At 55.6% G+C, this 16,516-nt stretch overlaps 2 pseudogenes; both read right to left on the bottom strand.

Moving 5' to 3' along the window:
* Positions 1-7,018: 7,018 nt before the first annotated feature.
* LOC125631197 (ubiquilin-1 pseudogene) lies at positions 7,019-9,180 on the bottom strand (annotated as a pseudogene).
* Positions 9,181-14,161: 4,981 nt separating this feature from the next.
* On the bottom strand, positions 14,162-15,800 carry LOC125631206 (ubiquilin-1 pseudogene; annotated as a pseudogene).
* Positions 15,801-16,516: the final 716 nt, after the last annotated feature.

A 16,516-nucleotide genomic window follows, 5' to 3' on the forward strand; every position in this document is an offset into this window, starting at 1 on the left:
TATCGCTCATCCGAGGGTTAAATATTAACCGGAGCAGGAGTTCACCTGACTTGTGCATGTGTCTGGAATCGCAGCACGCCGCAGGACCAGGCTGCGTGGCACAAGGCCAAGATAGTTAAACATAAAGTCCAGCTCCGGCCGAGCCCCCAGCTGTTCTCACTCAGACCCCTGGGGACTGCTGGGGGACTCCGCGGTTTTGAAAAACAGGCGTCTTATGTAGGGTCCTGGCTTTAGGCACCTATTGTTGCAACTCTTGGCCATGCTCTGCTGCATTCTGCCCCATGCCCCCTCTGTGCAATAACCACTACACCGGTCAGGATGAAGGCACCGGTCTGAAGTGGGTGTTATAAAGAGCTAACAGTATGCGCTGGGGAAGTCCCCGCCCCACCCTAGACGTGTGCAAAGAGAGAACAGTTCAACGCCAGGAACGCAATGCAAAGGTGAAAGGGCTTGCTCTGAAAATCATAAAGGAAGGTTAGCCAAATGCGAGGAATGTTCAGATCGGTAGGGCAGGACGTAGACCCAAACGCCGTTCCTTTTCATGGGGTTGATGAGAACCATGTGAGCTCTTTCTTCTGCAGATCTCCCCGGGGAAGAAGAGCTTTTGTAAACTATGTAGAAGCTTGGAGTGGTACTTCAGAAATGTCCAGGAAGGGAGGGTGGTATCACGGTGCCCATTGTACAGACGGGGAAGGTGTAGCTCAGTGACTGTTCCAGGAGGCCTGTGGCAGACATCCTGAATCCCAGCCCTTAAACGAAACTTCGATTCCAAGCCCACTGAAATTGACTTCAGCTGACTTTGGGTCAGAGGCAAGTGGCCATCCTTCTTCCCAGAATCCCTCCCAGTCTGTTCCCTGTTTCCTCCCCTCACGTCTGGTGATTCGGTTTAAACACGTGCAGATGAGCAAGTCTCCATTACATGTCAAATCTGCCCCCCCAAGGCGCTGCTAGAGTCCAATGAACATTTCATCCAGAGTTTTTGATGAGCACTGAGGGGCTGAAAAGGGGCCCACCCAGGGCTAAGGGTTAGATGAACCCCTTGCTCCATATTGCAGCATTAAACAGATCAATGTGGCCCAGGATTTTGTGCCAGGTTATTACTGGTGGCTCCCAGGGTAACAACCACCATTACGAATCTAGAAAAGGAGGACTTGTGGCCCCTTAGAGACTAACCAATTTATTTGAGCGTGAGCTGTAGCTCACGAAACCTGATGCTCAAATAAATTGGTTAGTCTCTAAGGGGCCACAAGTACTCCTTTTCTTTTTGCGAATACAGACTAACGCGGCTGCGACTCTGACACCTGTCATTACGAATCTGTCTACTTTTATCAAAGACACCAAAAAAGAGGGGGAAAGCATGAAAGCCTTTGCAATGTAAAGTATTAAGTGAGGCTTTCGTTTTAACGCTCCCCCTTATTCCCTTTCCCCTTGGAGAGGTTTGAGAAGGAGACAAGCCCCGGTTTGACAGTCTCTTCAGGGGTTCTCATGACACAAAGAGTTGGTGGCCTCAGGGTGCGGCCACCAACTCTTGCTGGTGGCCGCTCTCACACTTTTCCCTAAAATCCTTGATGAGTTTGAGGACAAATAAACAAATAAATATGCGCAGAGACAAGGCCAAATCATCGTCATTTATTTATGGCTTGCTAGCAAGTCTGTTGTGAAAAGTGATATTAACAAGCATGGGAGGATAGCTTTTCACAGCAGACTTACTCAGCCCTGCCAAGCCTGGGGGCAAATTAAGGCCCAGATGGGGGGTCAGGGGAGGCAGCGGAGGGCCAGGGGCAATGGGGATGGGTGGGGGGAGGCACTGGGCGGGGGGGCTGGAGCCCGAAGCCCTGTGGCCAGGGCCTGCAGCCCCTCTGCCCTGCCACCCCAAAGCTGAAGCCCAAAGCCTGACCCCCACTGGCCCTGGGAAGGTGGGGAACTCACCAGCTACCTGGTCCCCCAGCACTGTGCCCCGGGTGTCTCCACAGGGGGAGCAGGGCCCCACGACTGCTGGTGGCCCCAGCAACCAAGGCAGTGCATCCAGGAGCAACAGGGTGGGGCTGCTACTTCCCCCCCACCCCACCTAATAACAGCCCAGGAGGCTGTGGCCACCAGGAAAGGCCCTGGTGGCAGCTTTTGAGAACCCCTGTTCTTTGGGGGCTAGGTCAGAAAAGAAGTGAGTTCACAGGGGCTGGAGCTGTCCTGGCTGCTGGTAACATCTGATCCCGTTTCCAAGACCAACACGGACAAGAGGGGAGAGGAAAGACCAGCAAAGAGAGAAAATGCAGCTTCTGTCTCTGATGCTAACTCTACTGCTGGAGAAACACAGACCCAGCCCGCGGTCTGACCGCCCGCCCCGAGACCTGGCAACCTGGGGCCAGCGCTGGGTGGTTTGGGGCCCTGCTTTCAGCTTCCTCTATGGGCACAGGCTCTCAGCCATGTTGCACCCCTTGCAGGAGGGGCTGGCTAAGCCAGACACTGGCTCTATTACTGATTCAGTCCACACCTGTACTTCATTAACGGCATCTCCATGGGTCCGGATGGAGGCAGCTGGGCTCGGTAACTGAGCCAAAGAGGAGCAGGACAGAGAGGGAGGAAGCTGGGGGTGGCTATGTAGCATGCTGCAGACCCTGGACCGGGGCAGGTTTGGGCCTGGAAGCCAGACCCAGAGGGCTGACGGAGGTTGTGGGAGGGCCAGGGGATACTCAGAGACAGCTGCAGAGAGCATCTAGGCAGGTGCAGAGACCCTGCGAAGCTCTGGGAGCTGCAGTGGGGGGTTGCAGCCAGAGCACTAGACAAGGGAGGCGGAGACCCGTGGAAAGACTGCAGCTAGGAAGGGCTGGGTGTGGCTGATTTGGGGCCTTCGCTTTGAGGATTGTTTTAAACTGTCTCCTTAATGAACCCAGGCCCAAAGGCTGCTACTGGGCCAGACAGACTTTGGGGATTACCTCCAGGAGCCTGAGAAGGGGAAACTGAGGCAGGGCACTGCAGAACCAGCCCTGTTCCAAGAAGGCAAGGAGAGAGAGAGAGAGAGAGGAGAGAGACGAACTAAGGTGGTGAATTAAAAGGAGACGGGAGGGGAGGGGTGACAGCAGGAACCCAACTCTCACCCTGTGGGGGCCAGGCAGGTTTTCGCTGGAACACTTTTCAGTGATTTCCTCCTGTTTCTAGAATCATTCAGCTTGTTGTCGTATCAACCTGCGCCTTTACCAGGAGCCCTGCAAACCCCTAACAACGGGTCTCTTCCCCTAAACAATTCCGTCGGCACCAGGCTAGTTATCTCCAACGTTTGCTGCCTTCCCTGGAATCATTTCTGGGTTTCCCTAAACCTCTGCCTGACAGGGGGAAGACAGGTAGATCGCGCTGTAATATGCCCTGTTCTGTACATGCCCCTGAACCTCTGGTACTGGCCCCACCAGGGACCCGATACTGGGCAAGATGGACAATTGGCCTGACCCAATACCGCAGCTCTTCTGTTCTTATCTTCTTAAATGCCCAATAAAGGGAAAAAGAACAGGAGGACTTGTGGCACCTTAGAGACTAACCAATTTATTTGAGCATAAGCTTTCGTGAGCTAAAGTTTATGCTCAAATACATTGGTTAGTCTCTAAGGTGCCACAAGTCCTCCTTTTCTTTTTGCAAATACAGACCAACACGGCTGCTACTCTGAAACCTGTCAATAAAGGGGAAGACGCTTCCCTACACAGGCTCGGGCAGGGGCATTTATAAACGAGAGGTGGCCAGATCCACCGGACATCCAGCCCAGCTGCCTGGGCCCCCTACAAGGCTGCGCCTTACTGCACCTCAGGCAACCTGCATACGCTGTCTGGCTAAGCGTGAGCTGGTTCCGGGGCTTTGCAATGGCCGGAGCAGAGATTGCTGACAACACCGCGGGGTATTTGCTACATTGTTTACTGAGCAGAGGGGGCCAAATTATTACGTGGGCAGCTCCAGCCGCAGGCACCTGGCACGCAGCCGGCGCAGCTGCTTCCTCTCGCCCCGTCGGTCTCTGTCTCTGCTGTTAACAATCCCTCTGTTCGTCACAAGGGAGAGCCCAGAGCCGAAGTCCCCAGCCCTTAACCGCACTGCTCACATGCAGGCGGCCTGGGCACCGAGCGAACCTCTGGTGCAGCTATTGATGACAATGGGAGTTTTAATGCGCTACGGACCGGACCCTCCAGTCCTTCATCCCGGGCAGAGATCACTTAGCCCATTCAAGGCCAGAGGGAAACAGCAGGGAAAAGTGGGGCTGCACGGACAGAGGGGGGCTGGATGCCAGATCAGAGGGAGATGTGGGAAGAGGATGCCCTATGGGCTCCAGGGGGGCTGCTATGGGCCAAAGGTGGAGTCACGAGGTCATGGGGCAGGAAGGAAAGGGGAGAGATCACAGAAGGAGGAGATTCATAGGTGAAGAGTCCCCAGGATGGGGGGACAGAGAGAGAGAGAGAGACAAAAGAAATGAAGGGAAACCCAGGGGAGTGAATGAAACGGGGCGGGGCAGGGGGTGTGAAAGACCCACAGACTGGGCTCCGATGTGAGGAGAGATCAGGTGTGGGGAGACCAGGGCAGAAAGGTCAGGGCAAGAGGAAAGGGGGCTGGATAGACTGATGTCCTGTTTACACTATCGAACCCACCCTGGGTGGGAGGGACCAGACCGCAGTACGCCAGGTCACCGTCAGGCCAATCGACCTCAGAGCAGCCGGCCCCGAGCCGTGTCCCCAGATCCTGGTGCACCTTTGACATCAGCCAAGAACAGCCACCTGGCTGCCAAGCCCGATCCACAGTTTAATCCCGGCCGGGGCCTGGATTAGGCTTGAACCCTGACGGGGGCCACAACACAGGAGACTGTGTGAATTCCTATCTGGGGAGAGGTGCTCACACCCCACCGGGAAAGTCACAAGCCCAGGGTCGAGCGCAGATCCCTGGCCATTGCTGCCTCCATCCAGCAGAGGAGGAACCAATAAGACCCTCAGGCAAATCCGCAACCCCCGGCCCACCCGGCCGAGGGAGCTGACATAACCTCAGCCGATCCTCCCTGGAGGTTTCTCCATTCACCGCGCTTCATAGAATCTCAGGGCTGGAAGGGACCTCAGGAGGTCATCTCGTCCAACCCCCTGCTCAAAGCAGGACCAATCCCCAATTTTTGCCCCAGATCCCTAAATGGCCCCCTCAAGGATTGAACTCACAACCCTCGGTTTCACAGGCCAATGCTCAAACCACTGAGCTATCCCTCCCCCTCCCTTCTGAACTGAGTCCCAGCCGCCCCCGGGGTGCTGGGCAGGCGGAGGGAGAGTGTGGGACCCCTGCGTCACTACAGCCAGCACAGCTCAGGCGTGACCAGCCTCTTTCGATGGCTGTGCTCTCGCAACGGAGACAAGCTACCCCTGATGGAGCCCAGCCATGTCAGCTGGGGGCTAGCGGCCGGCCCGCTACTCCTCCTGCTCAGCAGCAGCATTAACGGGTAGAACTGGAATGACTTGTCTAGGGAGGAAAATGTTATTTAACCCTTCACGCAATGAACCGGGGTGGGGGGGGTCACCCAGTGAAATTCATAGGCAGCAGGTTTGAAATAAACATAAGGCGGTATTCCTCACCCAACACACAGTCAACCTGTGGAACTCCTTGCCAGGGGATGTTGTGAAGGACAAAAGTATAAGTGGGTTCAAAAAAGGATTACATACATTCATGGAGGACAGGTCCATCAATGGCTATTGGCCAGGATGGGCAGGGATGCAGCCCCACTCTCTGGGCGTCCCTAAGACTCTGAGTGCCAGAAGCTGGGACTGGGTGACAGGGGATGGATCACACGGTAACTGCCCTGTTCTGATCATTCCCTCTGAAGCACCTGGCACTAGCCCCTGTCAGAAGGCAGGATCCTGGGCTAGATGGACCATTGCTCTGACCCAGTGTGGCCATTCTCATGACACCAGATTGCTCTGGGCCTGGAAGAAATCAGATCTTATGGCTGTATTTTGAAATATATGCAACAGGCATTGGGAGCCTTGGCTAGGCACTTTGTGTCTCTCATGCCCATTGTCAGAAATCCCACAAACCAACACAAGCAGTGCAGTCTCCACACTACACCCAGATGCCCTGTCAATCCAAGTCTCCTGGGGCCTGGACTGAGAAATTTAGAGCCGCTGTCTCCTACCTGGGACTAAGGAGACATGAGGAACTGAGATGCGGCCAGAGCCCTACCTCCCCTGTCTGGCCTGGGAGGCAGAAGTGTTTGGGGCAGGAGTGGTGGTTACAAGCAGTGTACAGGGCTGTGGGGCAGAGAGATGACTGACACTGGAAGCTTGTTTGCAAACTTAACTTGGCAGCTGCGACCCTGGCTTCCTAATCCTGGCTCCCATCAATTTCCGTTACTCGGGATACTCTGTGGGCTGTCTGAATGGCCAGCGAGGACTAGGTCTGCTGAAGAAAGACAAATGCAATGACAGCACCGTATGTCACATGAAAACGAGTCACACAATGGTGACAGCAAATCCAGGGTTCAAAATCACACTCCCTGCCGAGCCAAGTGAAGGAAGGGTGCAATTCATGAGCTGGACTAGGTGACTCAGGAGATTTGGGTCAAATTCCTGGCCCTGCCACAGACTTTCTGGATGACCTGGGTCAAGTCACTTAGGATACATCTACACAGGGATAAACGCCTTGTGGCACAGCCGCGGCTGGCCCCGGTCAGCTGGCTCGGGCTTGGACTGCAGGGCTACAAACTGCTGTGTAGACATTGAGGCTTGGGCTGGGACCCGTGCTCTGGGACCCCCCACCCTCAGTTTACCTCTGTAACATGGAAATAAAAACATTTCCTTTCCCCCACCCTGTGCCTGTCCCCTCTCTAGAGTAAGCTCTTTGGGGCAGGGACGGACTCTTATTATGTGTGACGTGCGCGCCGAGCACAAGAGGCAGGTCCGGCATGAAACACAGGCAGGGAGCACTTGGGAAGCAAGCCACTGCACACGACCTTCATATGCACCAAGCTGTTTTTAGTGTGTAACAAGACAGGATTACAACAGGCAAAATGAACACGTTACAATATCTTGCTTGATGGCTGGGACTTTGTTAGCATCTCAATGGCTGCATTGATTTCCCCTTCTGTGTCGATTAGAGCCTGTAAATTTGCTTCCCGGTCCTGAAATCCCATTGTTCCGAGCTGCTCCATTTGTCGCTCAAATCTGACATCTGGCATCTGCTGATCCACGCACTCTTCACTTTCAGGATCATCCTTTTCTGACGCTAGACTGACGTCCTCCTCGGACTCACTGCTGGGCACGGACTCTTCCATGCTTTCCAGCTCCAGTTCCACGTCCCGGTCCCCCAGCCCTAGGATAAAATCTGGGACCTCAGCTGAGAGCGTCTGCAAGCCCAGTTGGATCTGTAACAAAGCCTGCATGGCTCTAGGGCTGGTCAGTAAGGGGGCGATTTCAGCACTCTCCAGCTCCAGGGGGACCTGGTGTGTCCTTTCGCCTTGAGGCTGAGAACGCCCATCACTGGAGAGGTGGGTATTATTCAGCAGCATCTGTGCTGGGCCGTTGGGATTGGACAACACGCACTCCATGTTCTGCATGAACTCTGGGTTTCTTGTTAGCTGCTGAACCATACTCTGAATTCCTCCTGTGTTGGCAAACCCAGGGCCTGCTCCAGGCCCAAAATTTAGTACAATAAAGCTGTGCCCTGTGCTATGGCTGCTACGATTGCTGTCATGGTTATTCCCAATATCACCACCCCTATTCGTCCGAGTGGCCCAAGGGTTTGGTAAAGGGTCTCTGTTTTCCATGCGGGCTGGCGGACTGGCCCCACCCAAGGGTGGGTTATTCTCCAATGATGCAGATGGGTTGCTCCCAAACTGGGCTTGCATGGCGTTCATCATCGGTTCCTCTATCTCGCTGTACAGCTGCTGCAGGGCACTGTATCCACCCGGGATGCTCTCCAGGTTGCTCAAGGCTCGGTCGTGGTTCCTGATAATTTCTTGCAGCATTGCCGGGCTGCTGGAGACCTCAATCATTTCCCGGATGAAATCTGGGTTGCGGAGAATGTGATTAATCTCAGGGTTTTGCTCTGCCAGCTGCTGCATCTGCGGGTTGGAGAGGAGGATCTCCTGGACCAGGTCTGTGTTGGTGAGGATGTTCTGCACCAAGGGATTCTGTGCCACCTCGCTCATCAAGTCCTGGATGGAACCACTGGCCTCTGAGGCCTCGCTCGTTAAATCTGTCACTTCGGTTGGCTCCAGACCGAGCACGCTCATGCCTGTCACCCCGATGAGGAAGCCCAAGAGGAATGGGTTGCTGTTGATGGTGTTCAGATCCAGGTCCGAACTGATGATCTCAAACAAGAGGTTTTCCATGATCTGGGCCACTAACTCCTGGCTGGAGGCCACCAGCTCTTCTAAGCGCCCCTGCAGCTCGGACACGTGGGAGTAGCTCAGGCCGAGGCGCTGCAGAGCCGGGCCCCGTCCCCAGGCAAGCAGGTCAGAAGCGCTGCTGTTCGCGGACGGCATGGGTGGGGTGGCAGTGTTTGTCGGTTCAGCCGGGTGGTCCTGGGGCCTCTTTTGGGACCGGATGACAAGGTGGATGCTGAATCCACTGCGGACCCCATGCTGGCTCAGTGTGTCCTGATCCTTTAGGATCTTCCCAGCAAATATTAGCACCAGCAGGTCAGAGGGAGCCTTGAAGCGCTTGGCGACCTCCTCCTTAAACGCCCGGATGGTGCTGCTCTCTGCTACCTCAAACTGCTCCTTCTGCTTGAGGGTCTTCACCGTCACCTTGAGGATGCCGCCGGACTCGGCGGTGATGGCTTCCTGGTTGGCCCCGGGGACCCGTCGGCTTTCGGACATGGTGACCGGGATCCAGGAGCTCCGCGTTGGTCCTTCCTCAGGGAGTGGAGGCGCCAGGGGAAGGAGATGGGACGTGATGGAGGACAATTCCTTTCGGCCGATGTACGGCGGCGGTCGTTCTTGCCGCTCTCGTTACGGGCTTCCGGGGCGGAGCGGTGGGAAGGGGGAACTGGCCTGCTCTCCCCGTGGTACTGCTGGAAGCCAAAGCCAGAGCGCGCACACCAGCCCGATGTTGGCCTGCTCCTCCCTTCGCTCACCACCTGGCAGGTTCCCTCATGGTCTTTCTGCGGCTGATGCTGCCTGCCATGCAGAATTTCCACCCGGCCTGCCCCGGGGCACTGTGACATCACTGCCGACATCACAGTAAGCAGACAAGGCATCGGTGGCTGGCACTTCCCTTGAAAACAAGCCCGGGATCACCATATCCTGGCCCATCCTTCCCTCCATCAGCCTGTCCAGCACCCAGGCACACAGTGTCCCTGTATCCATGGCATCTGGGGGCTCCCTGGGGCCAGCACAGGGGTTCTCACAACAAAAGTTTTGGTGGCCTCAGAGTGCGGCCACCAACTCTCGCTGTTGGCCGCACTGACGCTTTCCCCTGAAATATTTCATTAAGTTTAGGGAAAAAAAATACATAGCACAGATCCACATCCAGATCATTGTAATTTATGTAGGGTTTTTTGGCTTTTTTTGCAGACTCAGTCATAAAAATATTACTGTGAAAAGTGATGTCTGTATGTTTGTTAATATCACTTTTCACAGCAAGTCCTGGCAAGTTAAGACCTGGATGGAGGGGTGGGGGGGTGAGGCAGCGGGGGCCAGGGACGATGGATGGGGGGCCCCACCACTACCACCACATGGCTGGAGATGTGGGTTGGTGCCTGGGGAAGGGGTCAGCGCCGTGGGCCAACACCCACTGGAGACCAGAGTTGGTGCCTGCAGTTACGTGGTCAGGGCCGGGGATCGAGACCCAGGGCCGGGGATCAGCACCCACTGCCACTCAGCCGGGGGTCGGCACCAAGAGCCGGCACCTGCTCCTGTGTGGCCGGGGCCGAGGGTTGGTGCTTGGGGTCCGCACCCGTTGCCACACAGCCGGGGCTAGGAGTCAGTGTCCTGGGCCAGCACCCGCCGGGGCCTGGGGCTGGTGCCTGCTGCCGTGCGACCAGGGCTGGGGATCAGCGCCCGTGGCCAGCACCTGCTGGAACCCAGGATCAACGTCCAGGAGCAGTGCCCGGGGTCAGCAGCGAGGGCTGGGGGTCAGAGCGTGCGGCCGGGGTTTGGCTGCCACCGGGGTTTGGGGATGGCACTTGGGGTCTGCGCCTGCTACCGCACGGCCAGGGGTCAGCATCCAGAGCCAGCACCCTGGGATCTGCACCCAGGGCTGGCAGCTGATGGAGCCCAGGGTTGGAGCCTGGGGCCGGCACCCAGGGTCAGTGACTCGGGCTGGGGGTCAGTGTGCACGGATGTGGGTCAGCACCAAGGGCCAGCGGCTGCCAGTGGGATTGGGGGGTCGGCGCCATGTGTCCAGAGCCAGAGATCGGAGCCTGCCACTGCGCGGCCAGGGGCTGGCGTCTGAGGCCCCGTGGCCGGAGCCCTAGTCTGCAGCCAGGGTCCCTTAGTCCCCTCCGCAAAGCCACCCCAGGGCTGAAGTCCGATACCCACGAAGCCCCCCCATCCGGTGGAAAACTCACAGCGCTCCCGCAGCGTTGTGTCCCCCCTTCTCCAGGGGCCGTGCAGGGCGGTGCATCCAGGAGCAACAGGGAGAGAGGGAGAGGGTCCGATGCTTTGCCACCCCTGGCCCCCATCACCGCCGAGGAAGCCATCCTGGCTGCAGGGAAACCCCCCCGTGGCCGCTTGAGGCCACGGTGGCCGCATTTGAGAAACAGTGGGCTAGCATGGAGTGTGAACCAGCCCGTGCCTGGCCTCCCTGTGTTATCCTCCTTCCCTGCCTAGCTGCTCCCTCTGGGGAAAGCATATCCCCCTGGAAAGCATCCTTGCCCCCCTCCCGCCACCCGGCAGCAGTGGGGCTGCAGTGGCTCTTGTTCTTGATTGCAGGGCACCGTCCACCCCCTGTCCCAGCACCCACACCATGTCCCTGTGTCCCACTTCTCGCCAGCTGCCGGTCATCTTCCCATGGGACGTGCAGCTCTCCTCCTTGCAGGATCTGTCTTCTCAGACACCCAGCTGGCCCTCCCCTCTCTCAGCTCTCCAGTGGGGAGGCCTGCTACCTCCCATGTCCCTCTGCGCCCCGTGAGACAGGCCTGCTCCTCCAGTGACGAGCAGCAGGACCCCGAAACACCTTCTGTTGGTCCCACTGCTCTGGCCCCTTAGCATTTAGAAGCAACTCCACCCCACAGGGCATGGTAGGTGATTCAATCCAGTAGTCACATTTTAAGTGACGGGGTGCAATGGAGGAATCACGGGGTGGGCTCTCTGGCCTGGCCATACAGACTGTCCAACTGGGCCCTTCTGGGCTGGTGTTTCTGGGTCCCGCTCTCCCAGAGCAAGAGGGTGGTCAGCTCACCCGTTCCTCCAGGAGGGAGACGAGGTGATTTCCTATAATCCTACCCACTGATGAAAGATGACAGAGAGACCAGCTGCCCTCCAGCTGAATACCACCACCGCCCTCGGTGTGGATACAAGGGTGTACTGGGCTGCATTAATCCGTGGTGTGACTCCATGGATCTCAGGACGGTTTGCCCCCATAAAGAATTTGGCCCTGACTGTTTCTAGTCTCCATGCTGTTACGTGCCTGTGAGATCAGTGTTTACAAAGGAAATGCATTTGAGAACGGTTAAGAAAGACAAAACCCTTTGCACCCAGCTGGGAAGTGGATGTTCATTTCCATTGCAGAGTGAAGAGGAGTAAACCTGGATTGCGCTCCCACCTTTGCCACTCATGAGGCCTGGCACAAGTCACTTCACCTACCCGTGCCTCAGTCTCCCCACCTGTAAAGTATGCTCAGATACTGCCCGGGTACAGCCCCTGTGTGCATTTGGTAAATATTAGTAAAACTGCTTTAACTGGTCACTGAGAACAATTTGTTCCTCAAATTTAACTGTAAGCAGAGTCAGGATGAGCTCCACCCTGACATCTGGTGGTGAGGTGTGGCAAGTTGTGGAAAAGAACTTCAGGGGCCGATCTCATTTGCAAGGCACACCCACCCCGCCTAGAGTGAGGCCATAGCTGCCCAAATGGTCACTTTGGCTGCTGTGGGATCCCCAGTGTCTCTGTTATTGGGGCAGGAAGAATAAATTGTTATTACCCTGATTATGGGAATCAAGGACAGTGGAACTGTACTTGTCCTTTTGTTGTGATGGAGGGACTTGCCATCAACTAAGTAGCACTCGCTAGGCAAGGGACATGGGTTGCAAAACTCTGTGAATTGGGAGAGGTTGGAGGCAGGTATTAGTAGCTGGTGGTGTGGGCCTGAAACATCAATTGCACCTCTGTCTCTCCACTGTAGAATGTCAGAGCTAATTTTGGGTCTGTTAGGAGTCTAGCTACAGGTGCTGAACTGAATTCACTTTGGCCTTATGGTGCCCCAGCACTGAGGCTCCCACTACTACAAGCTGAAATCACTGAGCACTGTGTCAAGTAGTGGGGAGCCTGAAGATCTAGAGCCCAGCACAGCTGTTCGTGGATGGGCTGGTAGAGCAGTTCATGGGACGGTGGGAGCTGCTTGTGTGGAGCGGAGAGGAGCCATTTGTGGGACGGCTGGTGGAGCGGACCAGAGTGGCTCATAGTGAAGCCCTGTGGGGCAGTCAGCTTCAGCTCACGTAAGGTGCCCCTTACCTCTTCCCCCCCCCCCCCCCCCCCCGCACACGCACATTTTTACCCAGACTGGGGAGTAACACTCTGCAGATGAACTTTTGAACTCTGGGGCTGGACTTTTGGGGTTGTTGGACTTTTTGGACTTTGGGTGATTTTTGGGTTGCTGGACTCAAGAGACGTTTGGGTTGTGGGACTCAAGAACCTGAGGGAAAGGACATGGCCCAATTTGCTGGGGTGGGTCTTTGCTCATGGTTTGGTTGATGAACCCTAGTTGTGGTGTTTTCCCAATTTAATGCTGATGTCGTTCACCTCATGTTATTAAAGATTCTCTGCTACACCGAGACTCTGTGCTTGCGAGAGGGGAAGTATTGCCTCTTTGAGGCGCCCAGGGGTGTGCGTAAGATTTTCCCAGGTCACTGGGTCGGGGCTCGAGCCAGTTTTGCATTTGCTTTGATGAGAGGGAGCCCCTGTGTACTGAACCCGGCCCATGCTGCTATCAACTCGGCCTGGCAGAAGGGTTACATAACCCTTCTCTGTCTGCAATTTGGCCCCACACCAATCGTAACATTCCTGATCTTTTTCGCCATCCATGGTTGTTAGACAAAGAGCAGTTATGACCATGTTTTGGCCTCTGGCTTGTTTGCAAAGTGTTTAGGTTTGATAGTCAAGGTTTGCTAGGTGAGCAACTAAGTCACATGGCATGGTTTCTGCTTCCTGATTGGATGACATAAGGCTAGCGCTTCCAACACTTCTTCACTGACAAATACTGAAAGTTAGACCAATAAAAATCTCCTCCGTAAACATCCTTGTGAACAAAACACAAGTTCCCTAATGTGTGCTGAACAGTGAATGAAAAATGGCGCCAACACAGCCGGCCACGGTTGTTGGAGCTTCACAACGATTGGCCTGGGACTCAGGAGATCTGGTTCTATTCCAGGCCTCGCACAGCCGCCATGTGTCGTTTTGGATGAAGCAATCTCTTTGTGCTTCAGTTCCCTCATCTACACCATGGGGACCATAACACGGTCTAAGCGTACAGCTATACAGCAAAAAAACACACACACACACAAACCCATGGCAGTGCGTCTCAGAGCCCGGGTCAACTGACTCAGCCCGAATGTTTCCATTGCTATCTGTTTAGCCATACAGCGTGAGTCCTGCAAGTCTGAGTCAGCTGGCTTGGGCTCGGAGACTTTTTTGCAGCCATACCCTTAGCTCACATGGGTGGTGTGAGGATAAATTCTTGACTGCATGTCAGTCAATCAGATACTGCACTCATCCGGGCCCAGGTAGATAGATGGAATATTTGCCCAGCTCTAAATAATATCTACTTCACAGAGCTGTAGTGAAGCTCCTGATTAATTCACTCATTATCTCAAACTCCCTAGAGGACAGCTGCTGGGTAATTGCCCGTTATCAAAAGGCTGAAGCATGCAACATCTTTAGGCAAAAGCTACTGACTTTTGGTCTCTGACAAGAAAGTGACAGCTGCCCACAGAAAGGTGCACCATTATTGGCTTTTGTTTATAAGACCGAAATCCAAGTGAACACGTAACAGACACGGTGCTAGGATGGGTGGGCTGGATGTTTCTGTCTTCCCACGGTTGTGCTGATATCTTCTCCGGTTGCTATGTCCGTTCCCGTCACGGTTCAAGGAGCCCATTGATTCCAGCTACTCCAGTTCTTCCTGAAATTTGATTTCTGGTGCTTGTAAGTGCTGAGGATTCGTCCCAGGAAGAACTTTCAGCATCCGCAGCATGTTTAGATGTTGGTGTCCCGGCTCAGACGCTGCCGGCTCTAGGTGTGACATTTCACTGGGTGCAGGGCTAGGGCCCGTTGCACTTACAGAGGTCCCAGAATTTCCCAGTCCCCACAAACGGAGAGTAAACCACGGCAGAAGGACAGGGGCCTCTGCTGCCAGCGTCTGCAGCCCCTGCTCAATCTGCAGCCAAGCTTGCATGGCTTTCGGGTTGGACATGGCCACCAACATCTCAGGGTTCTGGATCTGCTGAAGGACATTGGGCAGCCTCTGGGTCACTGGTTCTTGGTGCTGGGGGCTCTCCGCCGAGAAGGTGGCCTGGGCTGCCAGCTGAGCGTTCTGTATCAGCGACAGCATCATGCACTTGGTGTAGGACGCGCACAAGTTCACGATCAGCTGGGGGTTCTCGGTGATCTGCTGCACCAAGTTCTGAATCCCCCCTGCAGTGAACATCCCCGGTCCCAGGCTGGGCACGGAAGAGCCCTGCCCGAGAGGGTTGGTGACACCACTGTCCAGGTCCCCGCAGGTGCTGTTGGTGCAGACACTTGTGGCACTCTGGGAGACGGAGGGAGGAGCCGACAGGTCTCTGTGATCTATGCAAGATGGCTGGCCGCCCACACCCTCCAAGGAGGGATTCCTCACCAGCATAGCAAAGGGAAGGTTTCCAAACTGCTCCTGGGCGGCACTCAGCAGTGGTTCCTGGGGCTCGGCATAGGCACATCGCAGGGCATTGTCCCCGCCTGGGATGTTTTCCAGGTTGCTCAAGGCTCGGTCTTGACTCCTCATCTCCTGCATCATTTCTGGGTTCCGAACAATGTCCAGCATCTCCCTCATGATGTCTGCGTTGTTGAGGATGCGGCTGATCTCTGGGATTTGCTGGGCCAGCTGCTGCATCTGCGGGTGGGCCATGATCAGCTGCCTCATGAGGTCGGGGTTGGAAAGCATGCTCTGGATAAACGGGTTCTCCACCTTCCGAGCCATCATCTCGGAGCTGGCCAGAAGCTGCAGTGGGCTCTGCACTTCCGTGCTGGAGACGTTCACACCCAGGCCCCGCCTGCTTGGATCGAAGGCGCTGCTGTGCGCAGGGGTGATGCCGGACGGCTCTGGGGCGGGGGCAACGTTCCTGGCCACGTACATGTGAGGAAGCGGATTGTCCTGGGGTCTCTTCTGAGTCCTGATGACGAGGTGGACAGTGATCCCGTCCTGGATCCCCCGCTGCCTGAGGGTGTCCTGGTCTTTCAAAATCCTCCCAACAAACACCAACACCAGCTGGCTGGTCTGGCAGTTGAAGTGCTTGGAGATCTCCTCCTTGAACTGCTTGATGGTGCTGTTCTCCGGCACCACAAACTCCTCCTTCACCTTGGGGGTTTTCACCGTGACTCGGATGATGCGGGGGTTGGCGGCGATGACTGGGCAGGCGATGGTGTTCTCTCCGCTGTCAGCCATGCTTAGTGAGGCTCAAGGAGAGCCAAGAAGAGCCGGAGAGCAGTGGGGGCTGGGTTGGCTTCACTGTGGTGATGTTCGTAGTATTGTTCTTGCTCTTGTGATCACCGATCTACGGGTGGGGAAGGAGGAGAAGGGAACCGACCTCCCCCTGCCCTGCGTAATGCCAGAATCCAGGACCAAATCATGCATACCAGCCCCCACTTCTCCACTCCCAGGACACCAGCTCCCTCCTGCCCCTCCTGCTCTGCAGGGGTTCCTGGCACTGCCCCCCGGCTGGGCCGACTGTGACATCACCGATGACATCTTTGTGAGCAGCAATGGCCTTGGCAGCCCCTACCTCCCTGCTCCCCGAAATGGACAGACCCAAGAGAGATGCTGATCCATTGGAGAGGGCTCAGAGAAGAGCCACGGGAATGATTAAAGGATTAGAAACCCTGCCTGACAGTGAGAGGCTCAAAGAGCCCAATCTGTTTAGTTTAACAAAGAGAAAATTAAGGGGTGACTTGATCACAGTCTGTAAGTACCTGCACAGGGAACTAACATTTAACAATGGGTTCTTCAGTCTAGCCGAGAAAGGTCTGACATGATCCAATGGCTGGAAGTTGAAGCTAGACACATTCAGACACTTTTAACTGGGAACATAATTAACCGTTGGAACAATTTACAAGGGTTGTGGTGGATTGTCCATCACTGACCATTGTTCAATCAAGATGGGA

Source organism: Caretta caretta, chromosome 1 (assembly GCF_965140235.1).
Source record: "Caretta caretta isolate rCarCar2 chromosome 1, rCarCar1.hap1, whole genome shotgun sequence".
Taxonomy (NCBI): domain Eukaryota; kingdom Metazoa; phylum Chordata; order Testudines; family Cheloniidae; genus Caretta; species Caretta caretta.